Source organism: Notamacropus eugenii, chromosome 4, assembly GCF_028372415.1.
Source record: "Notamacropus eugenii isolate mMacEug1 chromosome 4, mMacEug1.pri_v2, whole genome shotgun sequence".
Lineage (NCBI taxonomy): Eukaryota > Metazoa > Chordata > Mammalia > Diprotodontia > Macropodidae > Notamacropus > Notamacropus eugenii.
In genome coordinates this window covers 406,753,837-406,776,793 of record NC_092875.1, presented here as the reverse complement: position 1 = coordinate 406,776,793, position 22,957 = coordinate 406,753,837, and the positions used below count along the sequence as shown (strand labels likewise).

Sequence of the window (22,957 nt, the reverse complement as noted above, 5' to 3'; positions counted from 1 at the left end):
ACCATGCTAAATAAGGTTTTTAATTCAATTAGGAAATTAATGTCTAACATTAGCTCTGAATTTTTTTATTTAATAAATAAGAAAACCAATGGAGACTACATTAAGAATAAACTCAATCAACAAATAATTACACAAGCAAATTAACTCGTTCTACAAATCCTGAAAGCATGATCAGAATAAAAAAGGAAAGGGATATGTTATAGTTAATAGAGGAGGATTAGCCAAAATATCAGACAGTAAGTATTAAAGACATGTTTATTAAACCTAAACAACAAACAAAACGAAATCAGGAGACAGCTGTTCAAACAGATGTGCAATGTTATTGTTGGATTCAGTAAATATATACAGAACATTAAATAAAGGGGACCGCTTCCATCTGTTGTGGCCCTCACTCTCTTGGCCCCATGCAAGTCAAAAGCTTCAAGACGTTTAATACAGCCATCTGTTGGAGCTAAGCTGTAGAGACTCTCCGTTGGACAAATATGCAATCTATCAGCACTAAAAAGTTATAGCCAAACACTTCAGCACAACGAAATTACGACAACAATACTTTTCTCTCTGAATGTAAATAACTCTGAAAGCTAAGGAAACAGATTAAAGAACCAATATGTATATTATCACTTTAATTTCCCTTCCTTCAATTTACTTCATGCTGCCCTAGTTGACAGTGCAACAAGAAATCCATCCTAAATCTGTAGCACTAGGAAGAGAACTTTGGCTTAGGGGACACTGGGGAGGTGGAGGAGGCATGGCTGTAGGTGAGGGGGTCAAGCCACTGAAAGGCACACTCATGGCTGGATATGGCAACACAAGGATCATTCTCATACCAGGCCAGATTATACAAAGTGCCACCGGTGCTTTGATGGGGGAGGGAGTGATGTTAGGATGAGTACTTAGTAATGACTACTCTCCCAGATCCGCAGGTATCAGATCATATGGGCAACAGAGACCATATCAGTCACCAATGGGGAAGTTCAGGGCTGCAAGGGCACCTCCTCTCACAAAACCAGAAACAAGTCTTTGTAAAGGTGAGTCTTGTAACATCCGGTGGTTGTGAAATTCAGTGTTGAGCATTAAAAATATATGGGCTGTGGCAAACGCTGTAGGAACTGGCTGACTTTGGGGGTTCAATAACAGCATTTTTACTCATAGAGACAGGCAGGCTGGTTTGGCCATATCTCTATTCCCAGGTTATATTTGGGACCTCACTCACAGGAGTGAGCCTCAAGTTATGCTGGCTCTCCTATATCAACTGGTAGGATCAAAGGGGAATGCTGGAAGGACCAACACAGCCAGTCTATCTGAATCAGCAACTTGCCTTGGGTAAATTCATTGTAGGTAGGTGCAGCCAAAACTTCACCAAATTAACAAAATGTAGTTATATTCAAAAACAAAACTTGGCTTAGAGTCCTAAAGGAGGTGGTATAAACTTCTATGATCCCTTGTCCTACCTGAGTCAGTGAATCCAGTAGCAGGAAATAAAACCACAATTAGGTGTCAATTGTTCCTGTAAGCTACTGAAGAAAACCCTCTAATGTCCAATACGTGGTTATTTCCTGTGAAGTAGAGGTGGCCCACCAGGCAGCCTGTCCCAGCTGAAGGGCTATTATAAAAGCCACTCTGGCCAGGGATATGACAAGCTCTGGGGAAGATTCCCCAGGACTGTAGTTTCTATGGCATCAGGAACATCAGCAGGTCCTTAATCTATTCAGGGTACAAACTTCAAAGACTCATTGTTCTATCTGCGGTTTAAAAAGCTGACTAGCTATTTTCAGGGCCACTCCAGGTCTTGACGGCTCCTTGGAGCCATCTGGGTCCCAAAGTGATGAAATGCAGAGTTCAGAAGAACCCTAGGTTGGGGATTTTGCTTTTTGCTCTACAGTGGGATGAGAGATGCAGCTGCTGATGACTAGGGACAATAAGCAGATGTAGACGTGGAGGACCCCTCCTGAGGGGAAATGGTATGGTGACCATACTATGGGGCAAACTGAACTCCTTTTAAAGAAAAAGAAATATTTTGTTTCAATCAGTAAAAATGTCTTCTCACAGTCCCTCCTCTCCAATTGAGAATGAAAGAAAAACAAAACCATTACCAACATATGTAGTCAAAACAAATTTTCACATGTCCAAAACAAATATTTTTCTGCACTCTGAATCTGTTACTTCTTTATCGGGAGGTGGGCAGCATCTTTCCTCATTAGTTCTCTGGAACCATGCTTGATCATTACACTGATAAGAATTTCTAATTCTTTCAAAAATGTTTGCATTACCATAGTGTTGTCATTGTATAAAGTATTCTCCTGATCTTCACTCTGCATCACTTTATAAAAGACTTCACAGGTTCCTTTCCTTCATCATTTCTGACAGTGCACCAGTATTCCATTACCCTTGTATACTTATATTTATACTTGTTAATCAATTCCCCAATTTGCAAGCACTCTCTCAGATCCCATCATTTGCCAGCTCAAAAAGAACTATAATTATTTGTGCACATCCTTAAAGTTTGGTTTAGGAGTAACCTCTCCCCCAACCTATCCTCCCTCTAATTCTCCTTTCTTCTTCCCCTTTCCTCTTTTTTTTTTTTGTTCTTTTCATTTGCATTGTTGTACAGTGTATACACACACAGAGGTTTTGCTTTATTCACTCTGCATTAGTTCCTATAGATACCCATGTTTCTCTGAATTCTTCATATTCATAATTCTCTTACAGCAAAGCAAAATTCTTTTAAAAAAAATTTTTAAATCAAAAATCTACCTTATCTCCTCCATCCCTCCCTAATTGAGGACAAAAGACATAACCTAGTTATAAACACATATACTCAAGCAAAGCAAATTTCAACATGGCCTACATTAAAAACAAACAAGCACAAAACAAAACCCAGCTCTCATTCTGCCCCCCAAGTCCTTCATTTCTCTATCAAGAGGCGGCTAGCATGTTCTTTTTATTAGTCCTTTGGAATCACAGTTGATTATTATACTGATTAGTGTTCCTAAATCTTTCAGTTATCTTTATCATATTGATGTCATTGCAGCTTTTTCCTAGTTCTGTTTACATCACTCCAAACAAATATTGACAGATTTCTCTGAAACCATCCCCTACATCACAGCTTACAGCACAATAGATTCCATCACATCTATATAACATAACTTATTCTGCCACTCCCCAATTCCACCTCCTCAGATTCCCATTCTTTGTCCCTTCATAAAAGGTGTAAAATTGAAAATTGATTTTAATTCTTTTTTTTAAAGGATCAAATGATGTTTATTTATTTTTAATTTTCAATATTCATTTCCACAAAATTTTGAGTTCCAAATTTTCTCCCCACCTCTCCCCCCACCCCAAAACGCTGTACATTCTTGATTACCCCTTCCCCCAATCTGTTCTCCCTTCTATCACACCCCTTCCTTCTCTTATCCATATCTTCTCTCTTTTCTTGTAGGGTAAGATAGATTTCTATACCCCATTACTTGTATTTCTTATTTTCCAGTCGTATAAAAAACCAATTCTCAATATTTGTTCCTAAAACTTTCCTACTTCTCTCCCTTCCTCCCTCCTTGCTCATCCCCACTGAGAAGGCAAGCAATTCAATATAGGTTATATTATGTGTAGTTTTGCAAGACTTCCATAATAGTCATGTTGTGTAAGACTAACTATATTTTCCTCCATCCTATCCTGCTCGCCATTTCTTCTATTCTCTCTTTTGACCTCCTCCCTCTCCAAGAGGTCAAATGCGATGACAATAAGCTTCATCTTTTCCTCTCACCTCCCCCCTTTTTCCTCCATTGAAAAAGCTTTTTCTTGCCTCTTTTATGAGATGATTTGTCCCATTCCATTTCTCCTTTTCTCCTCCCAAGATATTCCTCTTTCACCCTTTAATTTTATTTTTTTAGATATGATCCCATTCTATTCAACTCACCCTGCGCTGTATGTGTGTGTGTGTGTGTGTGTGTGTGTGTGTGTGTGTGTGTGTGTGTGTATGTGTATAATCCCCCCAACAACCCAAATACTGAGAAAAGTTTCAAGAGTTACAAATATTATCTTTCCATGCAGGAATGTAAACAGTTCAGCTTAGAAAGTCTTTTATGATTTCTCTTTCCTGTTTACCTTTCCATACTTCTCTTGATTCTTGTGTTTGAAAGTCAAATTTTCTATTCAGCTCTGGTCTTTTCATCAAGAATGCTTGAAAGTCCTCTATTTCATTGAATGACCATTTTTTTCCCTTTAGTATTACGTTCAGTTTTGCTGGGTAGGTGATTCTTGGTTTTCATTCTAGTTCCTTTGACTTCTGGAATATCCTATTCCAAGCCCTTTGATCCCTTAATGTAGAAGCTGCTAGATCTTGTGTTATCCTGATTGTATTTCCACAATACTCAACACTTTCTTTTCTCCTTGACCTGGGAACTCTGAAATTTGGCTACAATATTCCCAGGAGTTTTCTTTTAGGATCTCTTTCAGGAGGTGATCAGTGGATTCTTTCAATATTTATTTTACCCTCAGGTTCTACAAAATCAGGGCAGTTTTCCTTGATAATTTCATGAAAGATGATGTCTAGGCTCTTTTTTTGATCATGACTTTCAGGTAGTCCCATAAATTTTTTTTCATTTTTCATTTTTAACAGAGTTCATATCACATAAAACAATTCCAACTTTTGGTCAGGTGATACTTCTCTTAAAGCATTTAGGATATAGACCACAAACGAATTTTTTTTTTTTATATTAGCCAACTGAGACACAAATAATAACCATGTATGCTAACTTCACAAGCCCTTGACCTGATTGTCTCCACACTATTGCAGAGAATTAAAGGACCCTAACTTGTTGTTGGTCTAAAGTCCTAAGCCTAATAGCTTAATTTTAGACTTAACCTCGGATGTTCCCCTACCAACAATCTATAATTCAATGGATCTGGTATTAAGCTTTGACTATAGGAAATTGCCACTAAGAGCAGGGACATTGCAGGGAACCAATATCTCCCCAACTTCATGTCAGTTCCAGGCAGGAGTAGATTGTCAACTTGCATTCAATCAAGCTTAAAGTCTGCCAGGTGTCAGTGGGGTAATTGAGTCAGGAGAATCCTACCTCAGCTCAGGCTGAACAGCCGCTCTCCCACCCTTCCCATGAAGGTCACCTTTTGCAGTTCATACCAGCATCTCATCAGCTTACTGCCATCATGGATTGGAGGCTCAGACTACCTTTCTTGCTATCCATACATGGAGAACAGTCAGTTAATAGTCCCATAGAATCTTAAAATAGCAAGTTCCAGTAAGATATGACTATAACTTCACACTGGCTAAGGAACACCTTTTGAGGCAAGTCTTAAGTGGCTTATATGCCTTTCTATACATGTTCTAGTTCCTAATTAAATAATCACAAAATCAAATTTACCATTAAAACCTTAGCCTTTCCATCAACGCCAAATTTTACCCAAGGTTACCTGCTTCTAGGAAACTTAGACTAAAATTCTTTCCCCCAAACTAAAGATGTCTCTGATTTAGTCTCAGTAATTGAGTCAATCATTTTAATACTAATTGCTTTTACTTCACTCTGTAACATCCAATTGTTCTCCCCATCTCATTTTTCTCCCCTCCCCCCAACCCCTAATACCCTGCATTCTGATTACCCCTTCTCTCAATGTACCCTCCCTTCTATCACACCCCATCCTTCCCTTATCCCCATCTTATCTATTTTCTTGTAGGGCAAGATAAATTTCTAAACCCCATTACCTGTGTTTCTTATTTCCCGGTTACATGCAACAATAATTCTCAACATTCATTTCTAATATTTTGAATTCCAACTTCTCTCCTTCCCTTCCTCCCTATCCATCCCCACTAAGAAGGCAAGCAATTCAATACAGACTAAATATGTGTCATTTTGCAAAAGACTTCCATAATAATCATGTTATGTAATACTAACTATATTACCCTCTATCCTACTCCATTCCCCTTTTCTCCCCTCATTTGACCTTGTCCCTTCCCAAAAGTGTTTACATCTAGTTACTCCCTTATCCCATTTGCCCTCCCTTCTATCTCTCATCCCACTTGTCACCTCCTCCCCTACTTTCCTGTAGTGTAAGACAGATTTTCATACCAAATTGGGTGAGCATGCTATTCCCTCCCTAAGCCATACATGGAGAGAGTAGCTTCAATTTTTCCCTCTCCCCTTCTCCTTTTTCTCTTCCATTAAACAAGACTTTTCTTATCCCTTTTATGAGTTATAGCCTGCCCCATTCCATTTCTCCTCCCAGTATTTCCCTCCCTCATCCCTTCATTTTTATTTTATTTTATATTTTGTGGATATCATCTCTTCTGATTCAACCTGTACTGTGTGTGTGTGTGTGCATATACAATCCCTCCACCTACCCAAATACTGAGAAAAATCTCAAGAGCTACAAATATTTTCTTTCCATGTCGGAATGTAAACAGTTTAGCTTTAGAAAGTCTTTTATGATTTCTCTTTCCTGTTTACCTTTTCATGCTTTTCTTGATTCTTGTGTTGGAAAGTCAAATTTTCTATTCAGTTCTGGTCTTTTCATCATGAATGCTTGAAAGTCCTCTATATCACTGAATGACCATTTATTTCCTTGAAGTGTTATACTCAGTTTTGCTGGGTAGGTGATTCTTGGTTTTAATCTCAGTTCCTTTGACTTCTGGAATATCCTATTCCAAGCCCTTTGATCCCTTAATGTTGAAGCTGCCAGATCCTGCGTTATCCTGAGGTATTTCCACAATACTAGAATTGTTTCTTTCTAGCTGCTTGCAGTATTTTCTCCTTGACCTGGAAACTCTGAAATTTGGCCACAGTATTCCTAGGAGTTTCTCTTTTTGGATCTCTTTCAGGAGGCGATTGGTGGATTCTTTCAATATTTATTTTGCCCTCTGGTTCAGAATATCAAGGCAGTTTTCCTTGATAATTTCATGAAAGAAAATGTTGACTCTTTTTTTGATCATGGCTTTCAGGTAGTCCCATAATTTTTAAATTGTCTCTCCTGGATCTATTTTTCAGGTCAGTTGTTTTTCCAATGAGATGTTTCATGTTATCTTCTATTTTTTCAAACTTTTGGTTTTGTTTTTTAACTTCTTGGTTTTTCTCAGTCATTAAAGAACTATTTTGTTCAGTGAGCTTTTGAACCTTCTCCTCCATTTGGCTAATTCTGCTTTTTAAAGCCTTCTTCTCCTCATTGGCTTTTTGGACCTCTTTTTCCAGTTGAGTTAGCCTCTTTTTAAAGGTGTTATTTTCTTCAACATTTTTTTTGGTTCTCCTTTAGCAACCTGCTAACTCACTTTTCAAGCTCTTCTACTACCTGAGTCCAATTTAAATTCCCTTTGAAGGCCCTGGAGATAGGGGCCTTGACTTCCTGTGATAGTAAGCCTTGTTCTTCCCCATCTGAAAGGATGGGAGAAGACACCTGTTCACCAAGAAAGTAACCTTCTATGGTCTTATTTTTTCCCCCTTTTTTGGGCATTTTCCCAGCCAGCTACTTGACTTCTGAATCCTTTATCAACAGGATGGTCCTAGTCCCCCTCCTCTCCCGGGTATGGTGTTCAAGGCTGAGATTAGACTCAGCTGCCGGATTTCCCTGGGGCTTTGGGTGGGGCCACCATCACTCACAGCTGAGGTTTAGATCAGCTGTTCCCCACCACCAGAGGCTTTAAGCTGAGCTGCTTGGACAATGGATCTAGGTTGCTTCCTGACCACCATAGCTGTCTGCAGTCTGGGGCTGCTGCTGCTGCCTGGGACTATTGCTGGAAGAACCCTGGTCCTCTCTCACCCAGCTAGGAAAGTCCTCCCACACTGACCTTTGGAACTTTCTTTGTCGCTCATGGGTTGAGGTATCTCGGACCCTCCCTGCCGAGAACTCTACCCCGGAAGTCTGTTCAGGTCTTTTTCCTCCCAGTGCAGCATCACCAGGGCTGGGCTCTGCTCCTGTGAGATAGACCTTTCCTGTCAGCCTTCCAGGTTACCTTTGGCTGGAAACCTCTTTCACTCTGTCATTCTGTGGCTTCTGATGCTCTAGAATTTGTTGAGTCATTTTTTTTACAGGTATTTTGTGGGCTGTGGGGGAAGCACTAGAGTATATGCGTCCTTTTACTCTGTCATCTTGGCTCTGCCCTCTAGTCCCATAATTTTTAAATTGTCTCTCCTGGATCTATTTTCCAGGTCAGCTTTTTTCCAATGAGATATTTCACATTGTCTTCAATTTTTTCATTCTTTTGGTTTTGTTTTTTAATTTCTTGGTTTCTCATAACGTCATTAGCTTCCATCTGCTCCATTCTCATTTTTAAAGAACTAGTTTCTTCAGTTATCTTTTCAACTTCCTTTTCTATTTGGCTAATTCTGCTTTTTAACGCATTCTTCTCATTGGCTTTTTGGATCTCTTTTGGCAACTGTGTTAGCCAATTTTTAAAGGTGTCATTTTCTTCAGCATTTTTTTTTGGGGGGGGGTTCTCCTTTAGCAAGCTTGACTCACTTTTCATGATTTTCTTGCATCGCCCTCCTTTCTCTTCCCAATTTTTCCTCCACTTCTCTTACTTGATTTTCAAAATCCTATTTGAGCTCTTCCATGGCCTGAGACCACTGCATATTTACTTTGGAGGTTTTGGATGCACAAGCCTTGACTTGTAGGTCTTCCTCTGATGTTATGTATAGTTCTTCCTTATGTGAAAGGATAGAAAAAATGCTTATTCATCAAGAAAGTAGCCTTCTATAGTAATTTTTTTCACCTTTTTTGGGCATTTTCTCAGCCAGTTACTTGACTTTTGAGTCTTGTCAGGAGGAGGGTATACTCTGGGGGCCTGTAAGTTCTCAGTTCCTCCAAGTTGGCACAATCAATGGACAGGAGTTTACTCTTCCCTTTTATTGTGCCAGCTTGGAGGAACTGAGAACTTACTACTCTTCCCCAAACCAGGAGAGCCACTCAGGGCTGAGATCCGGATCAGGGGTTCAATTCCCCCAGGATCTTTAGACAGAAGGTTCCAAAAACTGATGTTGCCACTGCAGCGGCTGCTGCTGGCAGGTCCAGACCACATTCCCTTCTCACTCAAGTGAAAGAGCTTTCTCATTGATCTTTGAAGCTATCTTTGGCATTTGTGGGTTGAGCAATCTGGGAAGCGCTGCTGCCGATGGCACACTGAAGCCTATTCTAGGTCCTGTCTCTGCTGTGCTGAGTAACCCATGCTGGGCTGTGCTCTCTGCGCCCAGTGCACCTATCAGCCTTCCAGGCTATCTTGGGCTCGAAATCTCTTTTACTCTGTCATTTTGTGGCTTGTGCTACTTGAGAATTTGTTCGGAGTAATTTTTTACAGGTTATTTTATGGGCTATGCAGAGGGAGTTTCTACAGGTCTGCCTTTCTACTCTGCCATCTTGGCTCAGTCCCTCCCCCATTGATTTTAATTCTAAGCTGCTACTTAATACTCTCCCACAACAGGTAAATCCAAACTCCTTTGTAACTCACCTTTCACCTCCACTCAGGACTTAACTCTTCACCTTTGACTCTCTACCTTTGTAACTTCATTCACTACCTACTTATCATCCCCCATTCAGGCTCCTTTGTAACCTCAACCACCACTCACTTAACTCAAATTCAAGTTGATTCAATTAGAGCAGGTTGCAGACTATACTCAGGTCTGCAGACACCTGAGGATGACTCCCAGCTCCCAGTGAGGAAGCGATGTGGAGGAGCTAAGGCAACTCTTAACCTACCTCATTAAAATTTCTGCCAATTGGCACTGTTATGATGTAATGTCGAGTCAATCAGAAGATAGACTTAGAACGACTTAGACTTAGAACACACACACACACACATATGTATGCGCACACACAAAAAACTTACCCAGTAAAACTCAAGAAATATGTATAAATGCACTCTTTGCCTTCTGAATACTGTATTCCAAATTCCCTACTCCTTTATAGTGGTGGCTGCTACACTGTGTGCAATCTTGATTGTTTCCTTAGCGTTTGGATTCTTTCTTTCTGACTGCTGGCAGTATTTTTCTTTTGACTTGGAATTCTGGATTTTGGCTATGATGTTCCTGGAAGCTTTTATTTTGGGGTTTCAAAGGAGATGACTGGTGGATTCTATTTTTACTTTGCCTTTTACTGTGAAGAGATCTGGGAAGTTTTCTTTTAAGATTTCTTGAAATGCAGTGTCTAGGTTTTTTCTTTTTCTTTTTAAATTTTTTTTCTCCTCAATTTGTCTTCCAGGTCACTGTTTTGCTATGAGTTATCTTACATTTTCTTCTATTTTCTCAGTCTTCTGTTTTAGTATTCTTGTTGTCTCATGGAGTGAATGGCTTCTATCTCATCCATCTTACGGGGTTTGTTTCTTGGGCAAGGTTTTATTTTTGTGCCAAGCTGTTAATTCCCTTTCAAATTCTTTCTTGTGTAGCTCTCGTTTCTTTTTTTTTCCTCATGTGTTCTCATTTCATTTACAAAAATATTTTTCAATTCTTGCCTCACCTCTTCTAAGAATTGTATTTAAGACTGTGCCCAACTTGTGTTTTTCTCTGTCTTTACTTACAGATGTTTTGGGATCATTCTCTCTTTTATGTTTTTGTCTTGAACTTTCCTGACACCATAATAGCTCTTTATGGTGAGATGCTCCTGTGTAGGGTCCCCTTCTCAGCCTGCCCTGATTCTATGACCCAGAACTGGCTGGCTCCTGTTCCCACTGTGGTACCCTATTATTAGTCTGATGATACCCAGGTATGAGTCTGGAACTTCCTCTTACCTTGTAGGTGCACAACCTCTCCCTGGGTACTAAAGTGCTCCAAGTACAGCCGTGTGCTTCTGGTTGGACTTTCCCCAGTGTCTGCAGACCTTCCTGTCACCCTATGCCAAGCTGGGCTGGACAAAGGACTCACTGTGACTTTTTCTGGATTTCTCCATCAGGATTTGGTCTGGCAAATTTTCTAGATTTGTTTGGACGAGTTTTGCTGAGGCAAGCTTGGCTATATTGTTTCCTATTACCCTGCCATCTTGGTTCCACCCCAAGCTAGACTCCTCTGTGAGTTCTCAGAATCCTAAACTTGTGTCCAAACCAAATCCAAGTAAAATGCCTCTAGAAGAAAATTTTAAATTGCATGGATCAAGGTGAGGAAAATACTATGAGTAAAAAGGTACATGTTTTTGGTAAGTGAGTTTGTCTCATGCAAGGAAGAAAATGCTCAACAAGAATAACTTTGAGCTGAGTGGGAAGGGAGGGTGTGGCTGGAACACATTTTGCTATAAAAGGAGGCTGCCTAGGGTGGATTAATTAGTGGGAGGTAAATCATCCTTATCTGCAGTAAGGCAGTGAACTGCCTCATTCTTCTGGTTTCACTTGACCCTGCTCTGTGTGCATCCCCTTCACTTCTAACTTTGGCATCATATGACTATGACAACAAAGACAACTAACAAATATAACATTTGGCTGCATTAAGAAATTCAGGCCATGTGCTAAGAACTCCTTTATCTCCCCTTATACTCCTCTCACATTACTCAGATGACATTATCTCTTTTACCTGTCTCATGGAGAAATGGCCCTCTTGCCAAGTGATCCCATTTACATTCATAAGTGATCCTATTCCATCTTCTCTAGCAGACTGCCTCTCCCCCCCACTCCCCCAAAAGTTGCTCCTTCTCAATTTCCTTTACTGGATCTTCATCCAGGTAATCCATTAACTCCAAGGTTTAATCCATGGCCCTCCTTTCCTTCTATCCCACTGCATCTGGTGATCTCATCAACTCCCATAGTTTCAATCACTATCTATATACAGATGATTCTCACATTTACTTGTCCCACCCTAACCTCTCTCCTGACCTCCAGTCTAACAATTCCAACTATTAAACATCTTGAAGTCATGTAGTCATTTTAAATGTAACATGTTCAAAACTGAACCCCCTCCACCTTCCCCCCATCCCTAACCCTTTCCTCTTCCTAATTTTCCTATTACTATTAAGGGAATCACCATCCTCCTAATCACTGAAGCTTACCACCCAGGAGTCATTCTTAATTCCTCAACTCTCTCACCTCCTCATCCTCACCATATCCAATTTGTTGCCAACTCCTATCAATTCTACCTTGGCATTATCTCTTCACTTTGCCCTCTTCTGACATGTCTAGTGCCTGGTTGCAGGACCTCATTATCTGGGACTACTGCAACAGCCTGCTGGCTGATGTCCCTCCACATCCTCCACTTGGCTGTCAGCGATAATGCTGAAGTACAGGCCTGACTATGTGACTCCCTCATCCAGTAAACTCCAACAGCTCCTCCAATGGAGTAAACTCCAAGAATATGAAATATTCTGTCTTTTAATGCCCTTCCTAACCTGGACCCCCTCCTACCTTTCGAATCTTATTATACCTCCATCCCTCCCCCAAACACATCTTGTGTCCTTCCTGCTCCTCTGACAAGCTGCCCCATCTCCTGACTCTGGCCATTTTCACTGGCCTCAAATTTGTTCCCTCTTCATTTCTGGCTCCTGACTCCCATGGCTTCCCTCAAGTCCCAGCTAAAATCCTACCTTCCATAAAAAATCTTTCCTGATCATCCTTAATACTATTGTCCTCCCTCAGTCAGTTACCTCCAATTTATCCTGCATATGTTTGTACATATAACCATGTGCATGTGTCTCCCCCCTTAGACTGGGAACAAGAGAGCAGGGACTCCTTTTTGTCTTTCTCCAGTGCTTAGCACAATGACTGGCACAAAGCAGACACTTAATACATGTTTACTGACTGACTGGCTCCCTTTTCTTCCCTCACTTTCTGTGCCCCAAAGTCTTTGCCCTCTTTTTTTCTCTACATTCTGTCCCTTGGTGATATCATCGAGCACTATAACTTCAACTATTACTTCTGTAGGAACGGCTCACAAATATACATTTCTAGCCCTGACTTTGCTTCATAGATCAGAATGAAATTTCCAGTTGCTAATAGTCCCAAATATCCCATTGGCATTTCAAACTCAACATGCTGAAATGTCTCATTTTCCCTACCAAACCCTGTAATCCTCTATGCCAGTGATGCCACCATTTTCCCAATCACCCATCTTTGTAATTTCTAAGTTCTGACTCATCCTTTTCCTCTGCTTCATGCAGTCAGTAACCTATTACTCTACCTTTGTAATATTTTGTAATATTTCTTGTACCTAGAATTTCCTAATGCTGCCACCTATGTTCAAATACTCATTTTCTTTTTCTTAGATTACTTAACTGTCATAGTCTAACAGGACTTCTGTTTACAGTATTTTTCTCCTACAACTCATCTTATAAGATTACTGTTGTACTGGTCTTTGGGGTGAACAGGTATGACCATGTCATTCTGCTCATCAAAAAACCTTCAATTACTCTGACTACATATTGAATTTTTAACAGAAAACAAAAACCTCAGCCTAGAAGTCAATGCCATCCACAATCTGGCTCTGACTTACCCATCAAATTTTATTTCATGTTATTCCTCCACATATCCCCAACACTTTATGCAAATTGTACAACCTAATTTTTCAAACTGGTTTCACTTTATTCCCTCTCGGTATGCTCGCTCGCGCTCTCTCTCTCTCTCTCTCTCTATATATACACACACACACACACACACACACACACACACATATATATGTGTATATATATATATATATATACATATATATATACACACACACATGTGTATATATATATATATATATATATATATATATATATATATATATACCATCCAAACTGACTTAAATGCTAATCCACATATATGATAATCAGTTAAATCAGTTAAATCAACTCACTTATACAACATTAAGGAGACTACACTCTACTTTTTTTTACATAAATTTTCAGTATTTAGTGTGAATAACCTCTTTTCAACACAAAATTTATTGCTAATTCTATGCTGTGGTTTGAAATAAGTTAAGGAATACAATCTACCAAAAGAGATTTGTTTCTTACCCATATGTTTTGTCAGCTGTACAAAACAATTACTTCTACATACAATCACTAGAACTTCGAGTGTAATCATGAGCTTTTTTCAAGATGTTTAGACAAAAAGGACAGACCAACGATGTTAAGGGTCAATCAATTCTATAACAGCCAACTCACAAGGGTGCTTCTTCAGATACTGCTAACCAGTGAACTAATTTCCCCAACTCAGTGGTTAGGGTGGCCCAAGATTTGTTACTCCTCTTTCAAGGAAGAAAATCAGAGAGCCCATGTATCTTTAAGCTAAGGTTCATACCTTTTCTAGAGCCCCTTCCTGTTAGCTTCCAATATTGCAACTGCAGTGATAAAGTCAAAGATTTGCTGTTGCCACAGAAACTTTGTCTTGGTAGCTCAATATAGGGTGTAGGTAGAGAAGAATTCATTCATGGAAACTAGACCCTTTCTAAAGCTCCTCTCTTAAAACAAGATTTGGCAACATAGATGGTTTAGTTTATTTTGGCTCACATGTGTGTTCCTTTGTCATGTAATCTCAAGTCTCTTAATTATTTCCAGATTCCATTTTGCTTTGGGACAATTCTACTCATTTGAAAAGTTGTTCTTCCATCAAGCCCAGATCTGCCTTCTCTTCCAGGCTGAGAGGCATGACCTTCAGGTCCTTCACCAGCCTGGCTGCCCTCCAGCTAAATGATGTCATTCCTGAATCACACGGAGCCAATCTGGCTCCAGCTCATCAGACTGAGTGCACCTTACAGTGCCCCATGCCCTCTATGTACTAGCCATCAGACTACCCACCGACTTGCTCTTCCCATGTATCCTTCTATCTCTCAGAATTGAAAAGGTTCCGCCCATGCCTGGGGCACTTACTTCTTCATCTCTTCTAATCCCTGGATCCCTTGGACTTCTGGCCAAGATAACTGTCTGACCAGAGGCTAAACTAAGGGACTTTTTCTACCTCTGAACTGCAAGCTAAGTAATTGAGAAGTTAACAGGTGACAGAAAACAGGACCACCAATAAAACCAATTCCATGGTGGGCAGATAAGTTGGCAGCCTCCTGAGGGACCAGAAACCATTCAGAGGACACATGTAACCTGTGAGAGTCCATATCTAGAAGCAGTTAAGCGGGAGGCTTCTCTAAGAAAGTCATAGGGAGAGTTGGACACCAACAGTGGGGTCCTCAGAGGGATCCAGAAGAAGTGATAACTAGTGCAAGCGTATTAGCACTAAAACTGGAACACCCCAGAGGTCCAAAAGCCTTAGCACAATGTCCTGAAAAACCACTGAGGGCCCAAAGATATAGTGCTCTGAACCTCAAAGACACAGATAGACTTAATCCTAGGAAATAAAGGACAGCACAGGAAGTCAGATCACCGGGATCAAGACACAAAAGTGGCAGAAGGAACTTATAGGCAGACCTGGCATTACTACAAAGTCCCAACTCAACAACTAAGGCTAGAAAGATGAACAAGCCAAAGAAGACACAATATAAAGAATTATAGATCCAGGGGTGTGCAAAAATTCGGCCTAAAAGGAGAGGATAAATGTAATCATTGTAAGCAAAAATATGGACTTTTCTCAAAGAATACATGAATGCCTAGCAGCAATGAAGCAAGAGATGTAAAATGAAATACAGATCCTGGAAGAAGAAACCAAAAAGAGAATAAATAGGTTGGAAGAGAAAGTGATAAATCTTAGCTGAATAACCAAATCCCTGAAAACTGTTAACGGACCAAATACAAATCAGTGACTCCACGAGATAGCAAAAAATATTAGAACAAATGCAATAGATATCTGATATGAAAACAACTGACCTTGGAAAGAAGGTCATGGAGAGAGAATTTAAGAAATACTGGATTCTCTGAAGACCATGCTTTCAAAAAAACCTGCATAATTTATTTCAGGAAATCATAAATGAAACCTTATTCCCAGCAATGTTACAGCCAAAAATTAGAGCTTCCTTTAAAAAAAAAAATACTGCAAGCATCCAGAAAGAAGCATTTCAGGTGACAAGGAACTAGAGTAAGGATCACATAAGACCTGGAAACTTTATTCTACATGAAAGTTACTGGAATATTCCAAAAGAATAAATGTGTTTACAACCAAGAATGATGTACCCTGCAAAGAATATAATACTACAGGGGAAAAAATGGATTTTTAATGAAATAGAGGACTTTCAAGCATTTCTGAAAAAGAAAAAAAGGAGCTAAGTAGAAATTCTGAAATATAAACATGAGAGTCAACAGAAACCTAGCAAGGTAAATTTATTTGAGCAAATGGAAGGAGCTATAGGATGGTATAATACTAACATCCTAATGAGGGTGAAGAAACATGTGATCCTAAGAATGTTAATGACTCCAAAAGATAGAGAAAAGGTCCTAGGGGGGTAGATCCACTCTGCTGTAGTGGTTTCAGAAGAGGAAAGAAAAGAGAAGACAAAAGGAAGATACTGATGATAAAAAAAGAGGAAGGGGAAGGGTAGGACTTGCTATTTTCATATTTGGGATGTGTGAGAACACATTTAACATTTAACATATTTAAACATGGAGGAAAGGGAAGCAGGCATCAAATAACCTCCATTCTTTTCTGAAGTGGACAAAGGAGAGTTGAACACATACCATTTGGTGTAGAAATACATCAAACTGAGCAGGACTGAGAGATCAAGAAGACAAGTAACACTTCAAAGTGAATAGTTACAAGAAAAAAAATTCCTGATCCTAAAAGTGGTATAAAAAAAAGGAAAAGAATTAGAATATAAGGGAGTGTTATGATATAACATTATGTCATAAGAAGTTAGATAAAAATGATTTCAGTAATCCTAGGAAGTATAAACTGATGGAGAGTGAAATGAACAGAACCAGGAGGAACATTTATATGAAGAAAACAAATTGCAAAGAAAAACAATTCTGAAAGACATGAATGCTGAGCAAAGCAATGATGAACTACGTCTTTGGAGGACCAAAGGTGGAAAGACAGTCATTTCTGGCCATGGCTGTGTGGAGATTCACTTTGGTTCACCATGCTGATTTTTTATAGGGCTTTTATAGGGCTTCTTGGTTTTAAATTGGGACTTGGGTGGGGGGGAGAAGAACAGGTGTTTAACAATCAACCTTTAAAAATTACAGAGAAGAGAAGAAGGAAGGTCAGATGAAGCAGACAAGCAAAGCAATTCTGAAAGTAATGTGGAATTTATTACAGATTTAAAAATGCAAGCAGCATTAAAAAGAGATTTATAGTTTAATATACAATGCTCTTTTTGTGCTCTGAAAAGTATTTGGAAAACTTGGGCTTTTTTGCCCTTTAAGTTCAGATCAAAAAAAGCTAAAAAAAAAATTCCTAATTTCTTGCAAGTTTCTCTGCTTAGGGGTCACTTCCCCTATGGGGCATTTCTGAATCTCCCCATTGTTAGTGCATCCCCACTTGTCCCACAAATTGTTTTGTATTTGTATATTTTGTATGTACTTATCTGTGTATGTGTTTTAGTCCCCTGAAGCAAATAATCTTTCTGAGAGCAGGGACTGATTCATTTCAGTCTTTGCACAAGGCAGTGTAACAGGCCCTTGGGAGTCCTGGTAGGAGGCTTAAATGAATGCCTTCCTTTTGTCCTTCACCTGTACCAAGGTGGGGGGGAGGGAGAGGAACAAGGATTTGAATGAAACCATAAAGAGTGTGCATTCCATGTAAGTGCATACAGTTCCAGACAGAAAAGACGCAAGATAACTTTTTTCTGGCGTGGTGGTGAGTGAAGGTTGGAGGGGAGATGAGAGCAGCCACTGTTAGAGGAGGGACCAGCTGTCTAGAATCACTCCCATCTCAAACGCAGCAGCTCTTTGTCACATACACTCTGAGGTGGCAGGACTGATATTACTGAAGGAAGAACGGAAGTTAAGCCCAGCTCCTGTGATAAATGTTCATGATAACCAGTGTGGACTGCTGGTATCTAGCTAGAGTGCATAGGTGATTGTGCTGGGCCTGAAGTCAGGAAGATCTGAATTTAAATATGGGCTCAGACAACTTACTAGCTGTCATTTAACCCGTGTGCCTCAGTTTCCTCAACTGTAAATTGGGGATAATAATAGCACCTATCTCCTAGGGTTGAGGATCAAATGAAAGAATAACTAAAGTGATGAGCGCAGTAACTAGCACATAGTACCTGCTAAACACTTATTTCCTTCCTTCCTTTTCCTCATTCTTGCCACAGACTCCATACAAGCACTTTTACTCAACTTTCCCAAGAGAATGGAAAATAAGAGAAGAGGAAGGTGGGGACCCAGAGGAGGGAAGCTCTAAACTTCTGGCAGTGTGAATGGAAGACAAATCCCTTGGTCCCTATAAAAGTAGAGTATGAGGGTAAACTGAGCAGTCAGTTCAAGAGGTTGCCCTCCCATACAGTGTCATCTTGGAGCCTCAAACCCTCTATCTACTCTGGATTTTCACAGTAATACTCTGTTGACTGAGTTTCTTCCCACATCCACCTAAGCCTCCTCCTGCTAGAGCCCTCACCCTGAATCCCAGTGCCATCCCCACGAATGGAAGAGTTGGAGTGGGGCGAAACAGGAAGAGGGGAGGAAAGGTTCCTAACATCTGCAGTCAAAACTAGTATAGTACAATCAGTATCATTTGAAATAGTACTAAACATAGGCTGCCTTATGAGTTAAACAGGCTTTTATGGGTTTTCCTGAGAACTTTGTAATAATGTTTTCCAATTAAATATGATTTTGCAACTTAAAAAAGGATATGTCAACTCTGTAAGATATGTAATACAACCATTAACATCCCATTTTACAGCAAAGGAAATTGAGACTCAGAGAGGTAACCCCTCAGTTTATAATGTTTCTAAGGAAAAATGAACGCAACTAAGAAAAAACTAGCTTTTACATATAAACTTTTGGAAGAAAGAGCTGGGGATTGCCTGTATGTTATTTTTTGCTATACACCAAATAGCATATTTAATTCAAATATCGAAGTATACATCCAACCTCTTCTCTCTAAAATAATTTAGGCCAAATTTCATCAACACTACCCCAGTAAAGAAACAAAAGTATCCTCCAAACCCAGGAATTCATAAGTAAGTGAGAGAGGTATTACTACCTAGTGATAACAGCATTAGCAGCAATAATATCCTGCAAAAATAAAAGTATAAAATTATAACACTTTCACACAAACTGTGTCCTATAAATATTTTAAGTTGTCTCAAAAGTAGCTATTATTCTCATTTTACAGCTGAAAAAATGGAGGCACTTAACCAAGGTTAGTTACTGGTAGTGCTAGAATTAGAATCCAGGTCTTTAGACCTCAAGGCAATGCACATTTAATGAGTTTTTAAACTTTCCAAAAAACTAGGACTGATTTAAGCATAAAATGCAAACTTTCTGGCAAAGGAGTGAAAGTTTAGGGAAAGTGAAGAGGAGTTCATTTCAGGGCTTCAGAAAAAGTGGAAGAGAAAAGGAAAAATAAGGAATGAGAGTAAGGAACGTATTTTTAACTTGTCAATTCCAGTATATCTTTGAAGGTTTCTGTTTTCTACTTCTATGCTCTCAATCCATAATAAATTACAATTCTGATTTTTAGGAAAAGGGTGAGGTTCTTTATTTCCTCCATCTTAAATATTTTTTTGTTAATCAATTAACAAGCATTTATTTTAATTCCCCTTCACCTCTCTCTGTCCCTGAAAAAATAAATAAAACCCTTCTAATAAATATGCATAAGCAAGCAAAATAAAATCCTACGGTGGCCCAAAATAGGTTTCATTCTGCATGTCATGTCCATCAGAAATGGTCAATTTCTTCATTTATCCAGTTTAAACTAAGTCATCCCAATGCAACATCAGATTAGCATTTTCATCACAATATTCTCTAAGTATAAGTATGACAAATTCTCTTTTATCCTGAATGATGGAGGAATAAAGTGATCAGTGCACCACAATGGAGAGAGTACTGGAGCCGAGGTCAGAAGACCCCTGCTTATACCCAGACTCCACCACTTACTGACTTCAGAACCATGGGCAAGTATGGGTTTTCTCATCTATAAAATAGGGATAATACTATTTGAATGGACAGAGCTGTGGGAAAAACACTTTGTGTAAACCCTAGAATGCTTTATCAGTTCTTTTTATTCTAATTGATGAAAAATTTCAAATAAAAAGAGGCACCATGACAGACATGAAATAACAACCTTCGCACACTAGGCTAAAAGAGGCACTTCCCTGTAAGTCGTATTGATCATAATTGAATCTTCTGAGGAGGAGAGGCTGATATGGAAGGGACCTAGTACTTAATAGTGGTTCAGGGTCATCATGATGAATAAATTTAAAACACTGGATTAAATATGCATAGGCTATACTGGTATATTTTGGAAGCTGATTTTTTTTATAAATTCCTGATAATAGCTTATTTTCAGGTAATTTAATTTTTTCTTCAAAGATGAATGCAGAAAAAAAGTTGTTTGGATTCCTGGTGGAGTGGAAGTTACGATATGTTGCAATTTATTTTGGAGTTTACCACAATCACTTTGAGAATGTATTTCTGCTTAAATTTTATTTTGGCAATATTTACTATTTTCAAGGACTTTGGAAGCTTTCTCCTTTGTTTTAGAAAAATATTTGATTTTCTTGTGTTCAGACTTATCCTACTTGGCTGTGAATTTTAGTGGGTCTAAATTAGGATAACAGAATCACAAATTTAGAGCTGGAAGAGAACTTACTAGTCATTCTGTCTAACCCTTTGAAATTTCCTGGTAAAGATACTGAGGCATGTAGTGACTTACTTAAAGTCACCAAGGAAGTAAATAGCAGAGCTGATATTTAAACTCAGGTCCACTTGATTCCGTAACTAGCACTCTTCTTTATATCATATTACAAGGATGCAGCTTTGTTCATTTCAAGTTCCTTAAAGACATAAGATATGGACAGAGTAACTCTCTAAATGAGCTGGTGATAAGTCCAAAAGGCCTAAATATGGACGTCTGAGCTTTCACAAAGCCTAGAAACCTGAGTTATGTTTCTCATGTATTACTCTGAAGACAGCCTGGCTAATGGATTTAATAAGGACTAGGACTTCATTTTTATTATTAACACTGCCCTGACAAATATAATTTTAAACAGAGTTCTCAAATGCTCTTCAAAATCTAGAAAAGGAAGCAACATTAACTTCCTATAAATCTTTAAGGCATCCATACTTTTATCATAAAAACAGATCCAGCCCAGCTCTAGACAACAAAGCAAATCTAATTAAAAAATATAAGTTCAAATAATTCTTTCCCTGCAATCATGTCCAGGTTTTGTAGGGCAATCAAATAAAAGCATGATTTTACTTATTGGACGCTGCGGCATCAAAAGCAGCTGGAATGATCAGGGTTCTTGTCCCAGCTCTGCTACTATATAACGGTATGACCTTTGGGTATGTCATTTAAAGTTTCCTGCCCTCAGTTTCTTCATCTGTAAAATGAGGAGGTTGGATCACCAAATGATCTAAGGGGAACCTAGTGAATTATAAATTATGTTCTAAGAGTATCCTCATAAAGATGTTTTAGTTTAGCATATTTTAGCATCTACTCAATAAGTAATGAAAATTTCTCACATGCTATATAGAAATAACTAATTGACAGAATATGCGCTCCACTAGCATTCCAATAAGGTGAAGAGAATTAAAATAAAGCCCCCAACACGTTGGTTGAACACTCTCCAACAAATTTATGATACATGTCATGGCACATGGTTAAAGCCACAAATAATCAGTAGGCACAGGGGGATTGCAATTTTTATCATACTGGAGGGAATACACACACATGTAAGAGATCACGGGTCCATATGAAAAGCTGATTCCCCTCCGAGGCCTGTTCCTGAACTCTTAGACTTCAAACTTTTGCATCTACTGCTGTTCCATACTGGAACTTACCTCAGTGCTTCAGGTCTCCAAGCCCTGGTTCATCCTACCACAACTGTGGCCTACTCACCACTGAATATTTGTCTGCAAGGCCCGTCCCCTCCTCCCATGAGTGAGTTCCTTCTGGAGGCTCCATTTGGTGAAGTGGTCCAGGATGATCTGCCTTCACTATCCTCCCAACACTGTTCCTAACTCTCAGGGCTTCAAAATCATCTTCAAGCCCACTCCTCTACCCCTACCTCTCCACTTCAGCTCCTTTTTTGGTACTGTCTTCCTGTATTAGAATATAAACTCCTTGCTGAATAACCATTTTGGAAAACAATTTGGAATTATGCAAATAAATTAACCAAAATGTCTATATTCTTTGAATCAGAGACTCTTTTCCTGGGCTTATACAGAGTCAATGATAAGAAGTCAGTCCTGATATAGATCAAAAATATTTATAGCAATATTTTTGGTGATAGAAAAGAACTGGAAACAAACAGATGCAAAACTGTGGCATATGAATGTAAGGGGATATTATTATGCTGTAAGAAACAATGAATGTGATGAATACTGAGAAGTATGGAAAGATCTGACCTGATGCAGAGTGAAGTTAGCAGAGCCAAGAAAGCAACACACACAGCGACTGCAACAGCAGAAACGGAAAGACAGCGAACACACACACACACACACACACACACACACACACAGACACAGACACACACAGACACACACAGGCACACAGACACAGACACACACAGACACCCCAAAAGTGAATGGAGCCAAATTACACAGATCACACATGACTTCAGTGGTAAGATATGGCAGGACACCCTTAACCCAGCTCTTTCCAGAGATGCGAAGTCCACAAGGGTTTGCCATTGCACATGTTTTTAGACTTTTCAATGTACCGATTGCTTGTGCTGATTTTTTCTTCTTCTTTTTCTTTTTTTGTCTTTAAAAAATACTGTTATATGGCAAAGCTCTCTACAAGGAGGTGGAATACTAAGGAAAACTGGAATAATGTGAGAAACAAAGGACAGCAATAAAAACTTACTTAAAAAAGAAAACAAAAAAAAGACCAAGGGGCAAGGAATGTCTTTCTTTTGTTTGCCACTGTACATTCGGTATTTAGTACAGTGCCTTGCATGATTAATAAAAGCTTGTTTCCTTCCCTCTTTATCGTATATTCAAA

At 39.2% G+C, this 22,957-nt stretch overlaps 1 protein-coding gene across 5 annotated transcripts in view; it reads right to left on the bottom strand.

Annotated features, from left to right (window-relative positions):
• SLC38A9 (solute carrier family 38 member 9) overlaps positions 1-22,957 on the bottom strand; it is a 104,693-nt gene that overhangs the window by 23,912 nt on the left and 57,824 nt on the right. The window lies entirely within an intron of this gene.